Source organism: Marmota marmota, unplaced genomic scaffold, assembly GCF_001458135.2.
Source record: "Marmota marmota marmota unplaced genomic scaffold, marMar, whole genome shotgun sequence".
NCBI lineage: Eukaryota > Metazoa > Chordata > Mammalia > Rodentia > Sciuridae > Marmota > Marmota marmota.
In genome coordinates, this window is record NW_025999932.1 from 26,317,093 (window position 1) to 26,333,087 (window position 15,995).

Consider the following 15,995-nt stretch of genomic DNA (forward strand, 5'->3'; position numbering starts at 1 on the left):
CCGCGACCCGGCGTCCCTCCCTCTGCGCGGCCTCGGACTTGCCCTGGCTCGCTAGGACGTGTGGCCAACTTGGCACCCTCCCTACTCTGATTCTGGGAGTGAGGACGGGGTGCCGGGCCGGGCCTCGGTGTGAGCGGGAGTGGTGTGGGGACACCATGGGGAAGCTTTCTGAAGTCTGGGATCTTCACTGGGCAAATTAGAAAACCCGTCTGAAAACAATGCTCTCCGACTCTCCTGCTGTGGTAGAGGTTTTCTCAGAGCGCAGGAAAGGATAGCAGGGAATTCTGCAACATTTCTTAGCGGCTCCTCTGGGATTCCAAGATGTTGATTGTCACTGGGGTGTGGGCCCCCCATGCTGGGAGAGGTGACCTTGACTGGCATCAGCCAACTGATCCATAGGAGACAAGTCCTCCTGGTATGCCAGGGCAAGGACCCTAGGAGCATAAAGAAACCCTGGGCCCAGGAACCAGTGCAGGGAGCAACGCCCACAGGACAGGTGGGAACCTGGGTTCAAGAGGTAGACCTGCTCCTAAATGGCAGAAAGGGAGACTGATCACTGCCCAGGTAGTGTTGATTGTGCAAGATGAAACTGCAACTCTAAGGTACTGGGCCGCGGGCTGAAGACATGTTTGAATTCGAGTAAATGGGGACCAAATGAGATGGGCAGAACCTGAAGCGAGTGGAAAGTCCTGATCCTTGGTTCCGAGGCGATCCTCATATGGCTTAGGGCAGCGCTAGATCTCCTCTACCGGCCTGCTCTGGCTCGGGAGTTTATGCTGACCTGCCAATGTTAAGAGGCATTCCCGCTAGGAAAACAGCTGGAAATGGACAGAGCAGTTGCTCGCCCCTTCCCCATTCCCTTTTTTGCTTGTGATTGTCATCTTTTGGGGGAGGAAATAGGTGATAAACAGAGTTAGGTCACCCCCCCCCCCCAGCAGTGTATGGTAAAGAATTTAAAGGGGGGGGGGTACTCTGGAGATTATGGAACTAAATTGACTCCCGGAGAACTTCAGACCTTCTGTGAAATAGATTGGCCTTCATTTGGAGTAAGTGGGCCCTCTGAGGGATCGCTAGGTAAAGAGCTACATGAGCAGGTGCCCACATTAGTTTGAGATCAGAGAGAAGAAAAAGTGTCACTTTTAAATCCAAGCTGCTGTGGGACATAAATGGCGGTTTTATCTATTCTTGTGCTCTGGGATTCTGCCAAGTTCCTTCCTAATGCTAGAAAATAGGAGAGGCAAATGGAGGGGATCTGGAGAGGCCGGGTAGACCAGGTCCTGGACATTTTAAGGATGCTCAGGAGGTCTGCATTCTGCCTTGGAACAATTTAGGTGTTGCCCCAAGCCACAGAGGTTAGCTCTGTAATTTTCTGCAAATGCCTGATAGGAGAGTCTGATGGGCCCAGGAATATCAGGGATGCTCTACCTCCAGAAGTGTTTTTCTCTTTGCTGCAGTTGGGCACAAGGTGGGATTGAGCCCTGACTCAGAAACACAAGTCTATACGCAGGAGAGCGGGATGGGGAAAAGTGCAAGAAACCACCAGTTTGGTGGTGGTGGTGGAGGGTTGCACCTTTACATTAAAACAAAAACAAACAAAAAACTCTAGAGAAAGAGGGTGCTGGCAGGGGGAAAAACACTGAAATTCCCCCAGATAGCTCTCTGGGGCTAAAGTTAAAATATTAAAAAGAGTCCTAAGATACAAGGGAAAAGAAGCCATGAGATGATAGACACTGTTGTTTTATTTGGACTCAGGAAGCCATCCTAAAGCCTTCACTATTTCTGGCTCAAACTTTAGGCCTCCTCAAGGCCCAGACTCCCTGACTTCTGCCTCTGGAAATGATGCCAACAGTAGGGCAGAGCGGGGATCTGAGCCAGCTGCAGTGGCTCCCGCTTCTCCACTGCTCTGTCTCCTTTACTATCCAAGTTAAGGAAGGAGTTAAAACAATGCCAAAAGGATATTCAGATTTTATTTTCTGGGGAGGAGCTAGAAATGAATTGGAGAACAACAAAGGCAGTTTGGGAGTAATTATGGCCATATCATTTTTTCCTTCAAAACCTCTGTCTTGAGCTCATGGTTTCTGTGTTGCAATCACACTTGGTCCTGTGCATCTAAATTTATACTGTTTTGCTCCGATCAGTCTTGTTTTGTCCAACTTGAGTTTTTAGTCCTTTGTCTTTCCTTCTGTCTTTATTCAGAGATCAATCATTCACGGAGAAGCTGTAAAATCTTTGTTTCCTGTTAGTTTTTATGTTTATTTCTGTGCATCTGTGTACTATATGTTGTGTCTGTATATAATATCTATCATGTACACGGTATCAAAATTGGTTTATAGATAAATGAGTACTCATAAATTTGGTAAATGGATCCAAATGTTTTTTAGTTCACATGACTTAAACATTTCAGAAAAAGTTCAATTTAAATTGGCTGAACAGGTAAGAATAAAGATGTCTTTAAGATTACTAACCCACATGTATTTTCTAGGTGGTCAAGCAATCAATAGTGTTGCTTTCTACAAGATGTTTATAGTCTAATATCCATTGCTTCTAGAATTTTTCTTTAGCAGAAACTGATGGCATGTACCTTTAAACTACACTTGTCTGATAGCTTGGTTTTCATGAGTAACCTAAAGTTAACAATTAAAAATGAGTAAACTAGATTAAACATAAATGGGATTAGTTTTCATAAATGTGTTTGTTAGAGGAGACATTTGATCAATTTTCAAAATTAAAATACTAAAACATCAATTGCTAAATATTAATTCAGGTACTCTTCTTAAATTCCATAAGATAATATATACTTTAGTATTATATTGTTTTTATAGATTGGTAAATGAAAAAAAGGGGGAATTTCATATTGCTTTGTTTCTGCATCTTCACTAAAGCAAGGTTACTAAAGGATAAGATTCTAATACATGTAATTCTATGTGCAAAGAGTACAAAAGGTTTCAGCTGTGTTTAATTAAAGTACTGCAAAAAGCATATAAAGTATTTCATGCTATTAAAATGGAGTAATTTGTCTAAATTTAGAAATTTCATAAGGATTGTTCCAAAATGTAAATTTAAGAGTCAGCAACTAAAAAGATATAAAAGGTATGGAAATACATTTTAGTGTAAAAATGTTTCTGGAGGAAAAAATATTTCATGAGGTGAAATAAACAAGTCATAAAATGTCCAAGTAAGTTATGCAAGGATTTTGGAGATGAATCTCAAAAAAATTGTGTGTGGTTAAGTTGGCTGTTATGAACATGATCAGTTAATATATTTAAGGGTTTTTCTTGAGGTCAAATATTAATGTACTAACAGAAACCAGAATTTAATTCTGTATGTGTTAAAGTAACAAGGGTTTCTTAAAACATTGGTCTGGTCTTATCTAGCAGGATAATTTTTTGTGTCTTTTAGGTTCTATTATTTAGGAGAGATAGTCTTAGAGGAATTAGGGGTTGTACAAATCAAATTGAATATACAACTAATTTTTAGATTATTACACTACATTGAACATTCTATTTTTTTAAAACTTAAACTTGGTTAATCTGAGGACATCAATGTAATTGTGATTCTGTTACTAGCTTCTTTATATATCAGATATATTTATGTCCTCCAAGTATACAAGTCTTTTTTACAGCATTTTACTAAGCTGGTGTTCTCCAAAATAAAGTCTATAATAATAGTTTCTTTTAGGCTTATTTAAAAAATAACAAATTTATTTATTTATTTATATCACTATTTTATATTCAGATAAAAATGACTATCATAATAATTATACATGTATATAATTTTCTGATACTCCTTACACTGGGATGGGAATTTAATGTATTTTTAGAAGATAATAAGGAGAGCCTGGTTTGTTTAATTGTTGACAGTATGAAACATAAGACATTTTGCCACTTTTCCCAAAAAGAAAGTTGGGAGCTCTCTAATTGCTTTTTTTTAAAAAAAAAATTATTATTATTATTATTCATGTTCCTGATAAGATGATACATTGTGTTAATTGATATTCATATAATCTCAGGAAATAATATATAAAAACTTTATAAAATGACATCTAAGAAATAAAACACTTTCCTTGTCAAGAGGCCACCTCATCTGTGTTAAGACTCTGCCTCTTATCTTATAAGTCCATGTTAGAACAACTCCAAAGAGGGCTAAATTTAACTTTATTTAAACTTAAGTTCAAAAGATAGATTTTTTTTGTTGTTAAGATTACTGTGATCTCAAAATAAATAAGGGATGTAATATATAACTAAGTAAAGGTTTGACATTATAAAAATTATGCTTCTTGGTTTATAGCTATTATACAAACTACATGTTTTTGTTCTTGTCAATTTCATTATGTATTTTCCTTGTAAACTTTATAACTGCTGTTAGTGGTTTACAGAAGTACATCTTTTAATATAACAATCTGAGTTATTTGAGACAAAAAGTTATCAGATAGGATATAAGGCTCACTTCCAGCACTAACACTAGCCCCTATTAAATAGAAATGTTAAGTAACTATAAAATTATAGACATTAATAGTACTCCTACTCTAGGACTGGTAAAATTGGCCTGCTAGGTGTTTAAAACCAAAATTTGGAGACTAAAGTTAATGAAATAAAGGTCAAGAAAAAAAATAGCCAATATTTTGGCACTTACCCTTTAAGTCAACCAGAACCTAGAACAATGAGATCCTATTATTATTATTATTCCCAATAAAATGATACATTGTGTTAATTGATATTGGCCTTGCACTTCTGGTGAGTCACTCTGAACTCCTCATCAGGGAGACTGAGAGGACCCTAGAGAACAAGAAGCCAACCAATGCACATGCTGCAAAGAAGAGGGTCATTGGAGAGGGGAATGTCCCTAATGTTTCCAAGGGAAGCCAAATGTAGTCAGCAAGACCCTCATCTATTCTGGCAGATGGCACAAATGGTAGAAGAAACTAGAGGAGGTCAGAGGCTTCTCACTCATCCCCAAGAGTAACCCCCTGAGGAATCTCAGCTGATTTTTAACAGTAGATAGGAACAAGGTCAATTCTGACCAACTTGGTCTTAAACACCTAGTAGGAAAATTATAACCAAAGTATAGCCATACATGGGCTGGTGTTCATGGCTAAGGAGGTACAACTGGTGCAAAGGGGTTAGAGATCACCTGGAAGTTACAACTAAGCAAACTGTGTCAGGAAACCCACCCTTACTGGATCAAGTGTTGCCAATTATCTTGTTAATGCTTAGGTCTAGCCATACTAGATAGACAGGATTCTCCCCTTATGAGATTCTTTATGGACATCCTCCTCCTATCATAAGAGGTATACAAGAAGCTCTTTTAAATATTGGAACACATTACTCTGAGGTAGCAGAGGCAGGCTCTAGATTCAACCTTGACCACTATACACCATTGGGTTAGGGAAAAGCTACTTGTGAGCCTGACCACAGATGCCTACTGTTTAAACCAGGAGATGCTATTTGGGTAAAAGAGTGGAATGTCCAACCCCTAAAGCCTCTTTGGAGGAGTCTGCTCACCATCATTTTGTCCACCCCTACTGCAGTAAAAGTGGCCAATGTGGCCCCTTGGATTCATCACAGCAGAGTGCAACCAGCTTCTTAAGATTGGGAGTACATTCCCAGTCCAGCTACACCATGTAAGTTGACCATCCAAAACAAGCAAGCTACACCCCGAGAGGCTCCCAAGGACTACAGCCCTGCTTTAGTCACTCTGGAAGCTGACTAATCTACGCATGGCAGAAGCTTGAGGAATCAACCGCTTGCTGGGATAAATGGACAAGTCTTATTTTCTATGTACAGTGAGGCTTTGGTGCTGCCCCCCCCCCCCCACTTTATTCCTCTCCGTTGTCACATGCTTAGCCTCAGTTTTCACTGTAGGATCAACAGCAACTACTCCAGCCAGCTGGCACTGGGTTGAAAAGCTTCTATTAGCAGCCTCTCACCCCCCTTTGACAGGATGCTTTGTTACTCTTGGTTGTGTTTGATCTGGCTCCCGATTGTGGACTTGAGTCTCTTACCTTGTGACCCATGTCTTCATATGACTCAACAGGCCAAGTTGTAGCCACAATCCTACTTGATCATAACCATTTCTCCTACTAGGAAACTATCTCAGGAATCTGCAGGTTGGATAAAAAGGTCACCCACATCTCAGTCCAGACCTGTGAAAGGTTAGAATCCCAGGGAGTTATTTGGAGGATGGTTTTCAACTTTAGGGGCGGGGGGGAATTTAAGTCTCCTAAGTATTGTGGTTTTTATGTTGGGGGGGTCTGCCTTCTCCTGCCTTGCCTGTTACCCCTGGTTATAAGATCTATTTCTAGTTTCATAGAGGCTCTGGTTAAAAGGAAAATGGTCACTTATGTCATGATGTTATGGAAATATAAACCATTAAAACTCTTTGATCCTGAAAGGATCTTAGCATCAAAGTGGGAAATGTGGTAGAGATTTTATCAGGGCGCAGAAAAAGATAACTTGGCACCATCAGTATCAATGTGAACCTTCCCCAACTCAGTTGCAACACTGTTGCTACTCTGTAGTATAGAAAATAGAAGGCCTAACCTGAAATATGTACTACCTCACAAGGGAAACAAAGAACTACTATGTAAAAGGAAACTGACAAGCACATATAAAGCTATACCTCTCTATGCTAAATTCTCAGCCTTTCGATGAGAATCCACTGAGCCTGTGTTGGCACAAATAAACACTTCCTGCTGAATGCCCTGGTGTCCTGTGTCTCTGAGTGTCAATCCTGCTTCCACAATGCTACAATGTCCATTTCTTTTTCCAATCTCCTCACAAAGGCCTATAACCCCACCCTTTTCTCATAAAAGGATGTGGTGAAAGTCTTTTTTTTTTTTTAAATCCTTATGATTGACTATGATGTGATTTGTTCAAGTTGAAAAGCTTGGCTGAAACAGTTATTTCCTTTCAGAGTGTTATAATGACACTGTCCTCTCAGGCTTGCTTGAGTTTCTAGGCTCTAAAAAGGCAGTAATTTCAAATTTTAGAATGTTGCAGTTGAGGAAGAAACCTAGCATTATTGCACACTGCTTTCGTTAGCCACTGGAACCTTGACAGTCTGTGTTTAATTGTATCGAAGTTCTCCAAATAGGGGCCTTATTTGCTGTTTCTGTACATCCCAGACATTTCTGTAGGTGCTCTGTAAGTGTGGGAAAATCGAATGACATTAGTTGGTAATTGTTCACACACATGATTAATTTGCCGACTCTGTAATTAAAGTTGTTAGGGGCACCTTGGACAGAGAAGGCTGTAATTGATCATCTTTGGTGGAAGAAAGCATTGTTGGGTGGTAGCCCTAGGGAGAAGGGGAAGTTGAAGATTTACGAAATCGACTAGGTGACTGCTGGCTATATCAGTTGGCTTATTGCCTGGAAGTTTGTAACTCACCAAATGAGTGGGTGGTAGCAGAAACTGGCATTCTATTTACAGCACTGCACTTAATAATGCTGTACTGGGGATATTATGCTTGTACATGATGCCTACAATGTATAGGCTGAAATGTACATTTGCATTTCTATGTGTAATCTTTTATTACCGTTAGGGGAATATTTGCACAGTCCAAACTTGATATTACACTGAAGGACATTCAGAATGAACTAAATGTCAACACATTTCTAGAGATGTTGATTAGCCTTGTGAAGTTGTCAGATAAGCACAATAAATAAGACATAAAACCCATTAAAAGGTCCCTGTGAGACATTTGGGCTTTGTGAACTGGCTTTCATGGGTTGGTAGAGACAGGAGGCTGTAGTCTCTGGGGTCGGAAGTAAAACATGACTATGTTTTATTGAGGTTTAGTTTGATGTTAAGGGAGGGATATTGAAACATGAAAACAAAGAAACATATAAGGATATCATGAGTGGGGCCTGATGATTGCCTTAAAATTCTGCTAAAACAGTGTAATAAGAGTTCTGAGATGGGATCAATCCTGAAAGTTTATGAATACCTTAAATATTCCCTTACAAGATTGGTTCAGCTATGGATAGTTTCTTGACAGACTTAACATTTATTTAAAAATTTTTTGGCAGGGTGGTGCAGGGAGGTCAAGATAGCACACATCTGTAATCTCAATGTCTCGGGAGGCTGAGGCAGGAGGATTATGAGTTCAAAGGCAGCCTCAGCCATGGTGAGTGGCTGAGCAACTCAGGGAGACCCTGTCTTAAATGAAATACAAAATAGGGCTGGGATGTGGCTCAGTGGTTGAGTGCCCCTGAGTTCAATCCCCAATACCAAAAAAAAAAAAAAAAGAAACATTTGTTTTAAATCCTTATGCATATACAGACAAAATTCACAGTAACTTCTGTCCTAATGTCTGGCACCAGTTGTGGAGTCAGATTTATTCAAGCCTTTTGGTCACTACTTATTTATTAGCTGAATGACTTTGAAGCCTCATTTTTCTCATATAAAACTGAAGACATGTATTGGTTAGGAACCTGGAAACTTTTCTGTCTCTTATAGTTTTAAGAAAATGATTCCACAGTAGCAGAAACTGCTAATTGCCTACACAAGAGTCCTTTGAACCCTCTTTTCCTAACAAAACTCAATGGGATTATACTGAGGTTGAGGGGATGGTTAGAGGAATGGTGTCACTGGTGGCAATTTTCAGTAGCTCTTGCAAATAGGGGTGTCTAGTGATGAATCCATAAAGATTATTGGATAGAACAATCCAGTAATCCTGCTCGAATGCAGGCCCTTTTTGCCATGTTTCATTCCCCCTTCTCCTTATTGCTTGTTCCATGGATCTGATGGCTGGAGCTGTGGAGGCCATGTTGTGGCTAGGAGGTGACCTTGAAGACAGAGGCAGGCAGTAGTAGGGATGATAGAATGGAAAGAGAAGAAGCCTGGGTGCCAGGAAGATGTGGAGCATCCTGTCAGTCCTGTCTATCACCTATTTGCAGTTTTGCCTTGTATAAGACTCTATGCAGCCAAACAGTCCTAATTGATACATCTGTGAAGAAGCTGATTCAAACCAATAAATAATAGGTATTAGCTTGTATCTTTCACATCCCTGTCTCCTCTCTGTAGGAGCCAAGATTGTATTTCTTAGCGCCTGCCAAAATTAGGGATGATTTTTTGTTCTGAGCCAATTCTTGCTCAGATTCCTTTCATTGCAGCGAGTCAGAAGTTTTAAAACAGCAAGTCAGACCTAATTCCAGGCTGTGTGTGTGTGTGTGTGTGTGTGTGTGTGTGTTTTAAACCCTCCCTTTATCACTGAGGCAGTAGACAGATATCACCAGTACCGATTTAATCTTACAGGTGCATTCCTTGTCATTCAGGACCCCCAAGTTAGCATAGCCTCCTTGGTCCTGAACTTGATCCATGGGGGTTTGCCTGCAGTTGACAGTCAACCTCCAGGGTACAAGGAGCATCTCCTGCAAGTGGGACAGGGGATAGAGAGAAGATGTTTGTACCCTTTTTAAAATTTCCTTGGAACTGAAAATTTTGGGGCCCATAATAGAGCATGCCCTAATAATTAACCTCATTTGAAGCATCAAGGTCAAAGATTTTTGCTGCTGGTTAGATACATTGTAAGAAAATAAGCAATCATAATGTCTAGGCATAAAGATAGTACATATAAGGACTTTGCAACTGTTTTTCCTCTTGTAGCACTAGGTGCAATCTGCATTTGGCATTGTTCAGGTTCCTGCTTAAAAATAATGTACTGGAGTCCCCATAGGTTTACCCCACCTCTCCCACGATAAAGGAAAGTTGTGGTGAGTGTCAAACTCCTTGTGCCTAGTATTGATTGAGAGTCTCCCTTGCTGCCATGATTTCAAAGTATTGTTCACTAAGTGACTCCCGGAGAAACACCATTGTTATTGTACAGGCTCACTTGAATTGCTAGACAGTGTTGATTTCCAAACATTAAAAAGAATATTACAAGGAAAAACTACCCAAAGTTTGCTTCATTTATTAAAAAGTAATTGTTGAGGACCTACTATGTGTCAAGCATCGGGATATTGCTGAAACAAGACGGATCTGCCTGTCTCCCCCCTTGTAGAGCTGGCAGTGTAGGAGGGAAGGTGACACCAAACAATAACTACATAGAAGCTCACTGTAGCTTCTGTGGAAGACACTTTGAGAACATGTTGCAGAAAGATCTATGGCTTTCAGCAAGTCTGGGGCAGGGGTTTTCTACTGAGAAAGATCTTGTACTCAGGGAACATTCATCAATGTCTGGAGACCTTTCGGATGTCATTGGATGGTGTGGCAGTGGTTGCTGCTAGCATCCAGAGCCAGGGACGTAGCTGGGTGACCTACAATGCACAGGACAGCTGTGCCCCACCACCAAACAATTGATTATTGGGCCCCAAATCTCAACAGAACCAGGGTTGAGAAACCTTGGAATAAGAGCTTAAAGAAGGCCTCCATGAGGAAGTGAGACTACCTCTCAGACATGAAGGAGAAGTGGAACCCATGAAGTGGAGGGGAAAAGAGCGAGCCGGCAGAGGGACCCAGCTAGGCTGTGAAGGAATCCTGTGGAGGAAGGACAGAGCCCCAGCGAGTGTGAGAAAGAGGCTGGCGACATCAGCAGGGGCCAGCTTGGACAGGGCTTGCAGACTGGGTAATGCATTCAGGGCTGTGTTGAAGGGCTGTCATGGGACAGTGCGTGACTTGACTTGATGGAGCTCACTCTGGTCGTCCTGTGGAATGGGGGTTGGAGGTTGTCAGTGTGGACCTGGGGAACCCTGAGGAGGCTGCCCTAGCAAACTAGTTGAGAGATGATTACGAATCTCTAAGCCGCTGTGATAGATTGAGCACAGTGGGCTGGGAGAGAGGGTGGGGGCAGGGATGAGTCATGGATTTCTGTCAGGAGCTGCCGGTGTGTTGTGTACCGACTTAGGAGCTAATGAGGAAGACCAGATTTAAGAAAAAAAAAGTTCTTATGGTTAAATATGCATAGCATAAGATTTATTCAGCCTCATAAATCTTAGGCATATAATTTTGTGGCATCAAATACCAGACTTTTTTTTTCAGATATATTTTTAATTTGGGGGGGAAGTGAAGCTGATCAGTTCTGGACAAGTTCAGGTTATGAACTGTTAGATATTTGGGTCAGGAGCTCAGAGGAGAGGTCCTGCTGGAGAGGTATTTGGGCTTGGGAGTCCCTGCACTATGTGGCAATTCGGAAGTTTTTTTCTTTTCTTTCTTTCTTTTTTTTTTTGAAGAGAGACTTGATTGACAGAATAAATTCACTTAAGCTTTTATTCCAAATGTATGTGTACAGAGATTTGGTAGAAGTTGGGGAAGAAAGCAGTCTTTATCTGTATGGTGGAAAGCTGAGAATTCAGACAAAAAAAAAGAAAAAAGATTTTAGTCTCATCAAAGAAGATTTGCATGGATTTGAAGTCTAGCAATACCATTTCCTCCTAGGGATATAACTTATCTTTATTCCTAAAAGACTATGTTATGAAATGGAAAAGGTGATATATTTTAGTTTACATCATTACTTCCCATAAGCAGCTCAAGGCTTTTTATGCATCATGTTAAATTTATCTCCTCTAGGTCCTTGAGGGGTTTATGCAGGAGGGCTGTACTTTTTACAAAATAAAGGAAGTTAAGTGGACAAGGCCAGCTGTGAAAATAGCTTCATTATTTCCCTAGATTTCCTGTCTAGCTGTCCGTCCCTGTGCTAAGACTTTGCTGTTGGTAACAGGAGCAAAGGGCTCTTTGCCTTTTACTGTAGGCCAGGTACTGTTCGGAACCTGAACGTACACTGCCCTCTTTTTGATTCTTATTTCATTTTCCCCTCTGCAGGGAGAAAAGCAGGCTCAGAGAGGTCAAGTCACTAACCTGAGGTCGCTGAACTACTAAACGGTGGAGCTGGATTTGAACCTAGTTGGTCTGAGTCTAGGGTTTGTGTTTTGACCCTGTGCTGTTCTATTTCTCATAGTCAGGGAAGGCTGGGGTCTAGGTCTCTTAGACTGTGACATCTTTCTATTGTGTTTTGAAGCTTTAAGGACACAGCTCCTGGAAAGAGCTTGAAGATTTCTTCAAGAACTGAGTTCCCTCCTGTTTCCCTCCCTGCCTGGCCATTCCTTTTTGTCTTCTTGTAGTTTTTCCCCCCGAGATGTTGTGGTCCCCTGCCCTGATTTGGCTCCCCATGTTGTTCCTGCATAGGTGCACCCTGTCTTGTGACTTTGTCCTCTGCTACTGCGGAGACATCAGCATTGGGACCTCTCCCTGCACTCCTCCATGCCGGGCTCCCCATCTGGAGGCTGGCTGCTGTGGGAGACTTCCACTTGAACGTCCACACCTGCTCACCCACCCTTAGGATTAGCCTGTGTGTGATGTCCCAGTCAAGGTGTCCTCTCCCTCCCGCCCTCAGCAGTATGCTCTGTCAAAGGCTCTAGCTTCTGTATCTTCAGTCTCAGTCCTCTGTGCCTGGACACTGCCCCACCTCGGTTCAGGCCTGGATCTGTCCTTGCCTGACTTCAGTAGCTTCTTAGCTGGCCTGTTGGAATCCTTTTTTTTCTCCCCACAGCCGCTCTCCACACTAGCTCCAGAACATGCCTGGGACACAGAGCTTAATATGGTATTTTCTCTCTTTGAATACTTCAAATGATTTTCCAGATTCCCTAACACTAACCCCTTTCATGATATGGCCCCTGCTACTCTCAGCCTCATCTCTAGCCCTAGTCAGTCTCCCTTAGATGTCTCCACCCTAGACTACCCCACCTTCGCCAGGTGTTCCTGTCTCTGAAGTCCTAGGCTGTGGGGGAGGAGTGGTGAGTTCAGGGAACTCTGACAGATCAGGTCTGACCTCTTGCCTCAGAAATCAAATGGAGAAAATATTCAGCATTTGTTTTTTGGGGATTGGCTAACTTCACTTAGCATTATCTTCTCCAGCGCCATCCATTTACCTGCAAATGTCATGATTTTATTCTCTTTTATTGCTGAGTAATATTCCATTGTGTATATATGCCACATTTTTTTAATCCATTCATTGACTGAAGGGATCTAGATTGGCTCCACAGTTTAGCTATTGTGAGTTGTGCTGCTATAAACATTGATGTGGCTGTGTCCCTGTAGTATGCTGTTTTAAAATCTTTCGGGTATAGTTGGAGGAGAGGGATAGCTGGGTCAAATGGTGGTACCATTCCCAGATTTCCAAGGAATCTCCATACGGCTTTCCATATTGACAGCACCAATTTGCAGTCCCACCAGCAGTGTATGAGTGTGCCTTTTACCCCACATCCTTGCCAACACTTATTGTTGTTTGTCTTCATAATTGCTGCCATTCTGACTGAGGTGAGATGATATCTTAGAGTAGTTTTGATATCTCTGATATAAGGAGGCTGACTCATAGTGGTGTAGGGAGGGGGAGCATGGGAGGAATAGACGAACTCTAGATAGGGCAGAGGAGTGGGAGGGAAAGGGAAGGGGCAGGGGATTAGCAAGGATGGTGGAATGTGATGGATATCATTATCCAAAGTACAAGTATGAAGACACGAATTGGTGTCAACATACTATATACAACCAGAGATATGAAAAATTGTGCTGTATGTGTGTAATAAGAATTGTAATGCATTCTGCTGTCATTTAGTTTTTTAAAAAATCAATAAAAAATGAAAAAAAAATCAAATGGAAAAAGTAATGGTAAGGCAGGGAAGGAATTCAATCAGTATAGCTGTGGTGAGCCGTTCTAATTAGACCGAGGCCGCCATTAGAAGATGGCGCCGGCTTCCACTGTGGCCTGTGATAAACAACTCCTAATATGGAGAATTGGCACGCAATCCCTTACCACCCTATGAGAAAGGTCCACGTGGCAGCTTAAGATTGGTATGCTGGAGGCTTTATTAGGCTGTGCTTGGGCCCTCGGCGAGGGGTCACTAGAAGATGATACATGAATCAAGGCCTGAATAAACTGCTGAAAGAAGAATCCTGTGTCGTGTTTTCCCTTGCTGGCGAGGGGTCGCGGCATATAGCTATATCAGAAAGCAGAGGGACCAGGCATCCTTAGTCCTGTTCAGACAAGGGCTTCAGGTTTACATGGGGGTAGGGACAAAAGTGGAGGGGAGGGGGAAAGAAGGAGAAGGGTGGGAGTATGCTCAGATACGCAGCCTTGGTCAAACTGGGATCTGGTTGGTTATTTTCCCAGGTCTGGTTCTGAGGGCTCCAGGGAAGTCATTTTTGCTTGAGGGGATAATCTGGTTCCCATCATGAGGTGACGGCACCTGCTGAGGGGGACAGCCTTGGTTCCTGTCATGGGGTAATTGTTCCCTTCAGAGGGCCAGTCCCATCATGGGGTGATCTGTCTGCAAGGCTTGCTGTTCCTGGAATCTTGAAAACATCGTATTTCCTCTTATCTGGGTGCCTTCAGCCTTAAAGGGGGAGGATTATCAGCTTTAGACAGACACTCCTTAAATAATTAACATGTCTACCTGCAGAGTGGAGCAGGAATCTGACCCACAGTTTAAGACAGAAAGGAGGCAGATACAAAGTGAAGGCAGAGACGCCAAGCCAAGCTTTAAATTACCCATCGGACATCTGCAGGCCAAGTGCAGAGTCAGTGCTTTTAGCAGAAGCAACCTCTAAGCCCCGTCACAGCCTCACCCCAGCAACTCTCTCAGGTGTCCCTGCCTCACTCACTCCCCCACTCAGTGGTGGTCCCTGCCTCCCCTCAGCTTCGTTTCCGGTTACATTTTTCTCTTGCAGGTGTTCATGCCCCGGGCACACTGGACTGTTGACCCTGCTTTGTGTGTGGAGGTGAGGTCTGTTTCCAGGTCTCCTTGGCTTTGCACTTGAAGTCCCTGTTGCACCTGCATTGTATCTGCTGCCCCAAGCTGGGCATTGAGCTCACACCAAGCCCTGCTTCCCTCCCTGGTAGCCTCCCTTCTGCTCCCTCTGCTCGGGCTCCCTTGTGACTGCCATTAGAATGAGCTTCTCTCTACTTGTTTTTTGACTGACTGGCTCCTCTCCTCCATTAGCGGGTAAGCTCCTGGGGAGCTGCACATACATCTCCAGTTTCCCCACTTCTAGCATAGCACATAATGTGTGACACCTAATACACACACAGCGACTCTAGTCTATTGAACTCAAATGATAATCTGAGTGAGTAACGATAAAGACAATAGCTGCTGACACCTACAGCACTTAGTATGTGCCAGGCCCTATTCTAAATATTACACTAGCTAAGCCATTGGGTCCTTAGACACCTTGTGGGCTGGTTCTGTCATTTAGCCCCAGAGTGGAGTGACAAGGCCCTGCACTCTGGGGAAGTGGCTGGAGCTGCTACCCTGCGTGTCTGCAACTGCAGGGCCAGTGGATGAAGGGAAGCGAGGCAGGCTCTCTCCCTTGTCACAGGGCCACACTTTTTTCCTTCTGTTCCCTTCAACCTCTGTGGATGACCTCCAAAGCATGTAATTGGAAACAAATAAACTGGCCTTGGGCCACGTGTGCATCCTGGAGCTTAAGGACCCTTCTAGAGGACCTGGAATTAAACCTGGAAAGCTCCCGGGATGGGGAGCCCCTGGAGGCTGGAGTGGCACTTGGTGAAATATTTTGTAAGTAGGTCACAGAAAAGAAAGTGAAGCCAAGGGTTTCCTCCCACAGTGCGTTAGAAGAAAAAGTCTGTGTGACATCCTAGCCAGAGCCAGAGCCAGGCTGGGCACCTGCTGCAGATTTCCAGGATGTGTCCCTGTGAGCTTTGGGCTGGGTGGCAGTGCCACAGCAGTAGATTTAACCCACCCTCTGGCTTTTATGCAGGGCACACACTGACAGACTGACGGTCATTTCCCTGGTCATCTGTATGACCTCAGCTGTTGCCTGGGCTTTTACACACGAGGGCTTTATGCTTCATTTAATTTACAACCCCTCTGAGGTGGAGTTATTTGGTGACTTTGTGAGTTCTTTTTTTTTTTTTTTTTTTACTGGGGATTGAACTCAGGGGCACTTGAACTCTGAGCCCCATCCCCAGCCCAATTTAATATTTTAGAGACAGGGTTTCACTGAGTTGCTTAGTGTCTTACTTTTGCTGGCTTTAACTCATGA

At 42.8% G+C, this 15,995-nt stretch overlaps 1 protein-coding gene across 2 annotated transcripts in view; it reads left to right on the plus strand.

Annotated features, from left to right (window-relative positions):
- B3glct (beta 3-glucosyltransferase) overlaps positions 1 to 15,995 on the plus strand; it is a 107,778-nt gene that overhangs the window by 473 nt on the left and 91,310 nt on the right. The window lies entirely within an intron of this gene.